Consider the following 2,625-nt stretch of genomic DNA (forward strand, 5'->3'; position numbering starts at 1 on the left):
TGCTCAGTTGGCCAGACCTGAAAAAGCAGGTGTACATTGACTCTCACCTTTGGAATTCAGGGGGGTGCAAAGGAAAATAGAGGAGTGACTATTATGGGATAGAGCTAAGAGGGGAAGTTCTGGGAGAGATACAGAGAGGTTGGATCAGATAAACACATCTTTCATGTGTGCATAATAATGTCACAATTGAACCTGTTATTCTGTATAGCTCACATGTATTAATAAACTTTAAAGGTCAAAAAGTCATGCAGCAAAATGAAAGTTAGGAAACAAGTATGCCACTCCTCAAATTCTAGAAGGGCTTCAGCAACTTTGCATAGCTCCTGGTAACCTATCTCCATGTCAGAGTGGCTCCTCTTATCAATTATTCTGTCCTGGATGAAGAGCTTGCTCTTGCTGATGGTTCTGCCCAGGGCTGCATGCACCTCCTTGTTCCTCAGGCTGTAGATGAGAGGGTTCAGCATGGGAATAACTGGTGCAGAACACAGACACCACCTTGTTGACATCCAGGGAAGAAACAGCTCTGGGCCACATGTAGATGAAAAAAGAGCCATAGACAATGGAGACAGCTCTGAAAGAGCAGGTGAAAAAGGCTTTGTGCTTCCCATCAGCAAAGTGGATCCAAAGTGGATCTTCAGGATGGAAGAGAAGATGAAAGAGTAGGAAGTGACAATGGTCAGTCTACTTATGGCCAGGATAGTTCTGGCCACAACGAAATCCAGCAATGTGTTAATCCAAGTGTCAGCACACACCAGGAAGATAAGAGGAGGCATGCCACAGTAGAAATGGTTAATGATGTTGGAGCCACAAAAGAGCAGTTGAAAGATAGCTGTTATTTGAGTCATGGTGTTCAGGAAGCCAGCCACATAGGGTCCAAACAGCACCTGAACACAGAGTCTCTGGGACATGGAGATGGAGTACAGGAGAGGGTTAGAGATGGTCATGTAGCCATCATAGGCCATGGACACTAACAGGAGAAACTGGATGGTCACAAAGAACCACTGCTGCAAGGTGCATCTGAGGAAGGAGATGACTTTTCTTTTGGCAAAGAAGTCCCTGAGCAAGGCCTGATGACAAATGAAAAGCAGATTTGCATGAAGGACAGGTGTCTGAGAAAGAAGTACATGGATGTGTGAAGCTGGGAAATGGCGTGGATAAGAATGACCCTACTCAAGTTTCCCATCATGGTAAAGAGATAAAGCAGCAGAAAGGGCAAGAAAAGGACGAACTGAAGCTGAGGTTGGCATTTTAGGTCAATTAAAATGAATTCTGTGATCTGAGTATAGTTTTCTTCCACCATCATTTGGTCCTTGTTCTAGAGTGGACAAAAATAGAGAATGGATAACACATTGCCTGTCTAAAACCATAGCAACTCACATAAAAATAAATTATAAGGGAAACATAGTTAGAATCATTGATTTAAAAATGGCATAAAACACTATCAAATCAAATATACTACAGCCTAAAAACTAACTTGACTCCAATGATTTAAAGAGAAAACTTAGCAGTAGACATTTAGCAGTACAGCAAACTGTTGAAGGGCCTTTACATTTTTTGGCTGACTCTGTGTGTCAAAAAGACTCAGCTCATGAAGATTCATTGCTTTTGACCCTCTGAACATTCTCCAAGCTGGAGTAGAAGAGACACATAAAGCCAATCTGTGGTTATTGGGAAATAATATTTCTCCCATGAGTACACTGTTGTGGTAAAATTCCCTCACAGCACTTCCCTCTGAGTGGCTACTTACTGCTTCCTTATTCCATGAGAAATCCTATTTTCTAAAGTAATGGTATCTAAATTTTTGATTTGAAATAACATTTAGAACAGCTGTGTCACTTTTACATAGTGAAACAGGCCAGTTCTCAACACTACCACAAGGATGCCAGGTAAGGAGTGCCAGGCATTTATCCTCCTGACTGTGGTTTCCAAGGAAATGAAGTCCTGGGTCTGCTTTGCTGTTTGGAACAACTGTGGACTCTCTTACATACACATTTTTACATACTGCCTTGCTACAAGCTTTGCAATATTTTTCTTGACAAAGACCTTGCCTAAACTCAACCCTCCTTGTGATTCTGATGATGACATCTGTTCCTGTTTTTCAAGATGTTCATGCATTCGAGGGTGTGAGGTCTGTTGCCTGGCATGAGTTACTCAGCTGATTTGGTCAGAGAGCTGGCTTGCTTCTATCTTACTTAGGCAGGTTAGTCTAATGTGTTTATCAAATTATTTGTTCAACAATGCAACTTCAACTATACTTTTAAAATGTTTTAATGAAATGAGCCAAACTAAAATGTATGGAAAAGAAAAATGCTGCAAAAGAGCCAGGAGAATTTTGAAAAGGAAAAAAAGGACATTTCTAGTCCAGAAATTAACACAGATTATAAGGTCATCATCATCAAACCAAACAGCAATATATTGTTCCCACAGAAAGGCTCACAGCACAGTGTGAAGACTTACTCACATATATTCAGTGACCACGAATAAACATTTCTTTAAAAATAATGAAATAAAAGTGAACTCATCATAAAAATGTACCACAGTATCTTAAGGAATTTGAAAAAAAGAATAATTTTGAAATTCTATGCAAGACTGTTTAACTAAAATAGTCCTAACAGCAAAAACATG

At 40.1% G+C, this 2,625-nt stretch overlaps 1 pseudogene; it reads right to left on the bottom strand.

Moving 5' to 3' along the window:
- Positions 1 to 218: 218 nt before the first annotated feature.
- Positions 219 to 1,300, bottom strand: LOC100723171 (olfactory receptor 5G9-like; annotated as a pseudogene).
- Between the last annotated feature and the right edge of the window lie 1,325 nt (positions 1,301 to 2,625).

Source organism: Cavia porcellus, unplaced genomic scaffold (genome assembly GCF_034190915.1).
Source record: "Cavia porcellus strain 051 isolate PalLab524CR breed Dunkin Hartley unplaced genomic scaffold, mCavPor4.1 scaffold_14, whole genome shotgun sequence".
Lineage (NCBI taxonomy): Eukaryota > Metazoa > Chordata > Mammalia > Rodentia > Caviidae > Cavia > Cavia porcellus.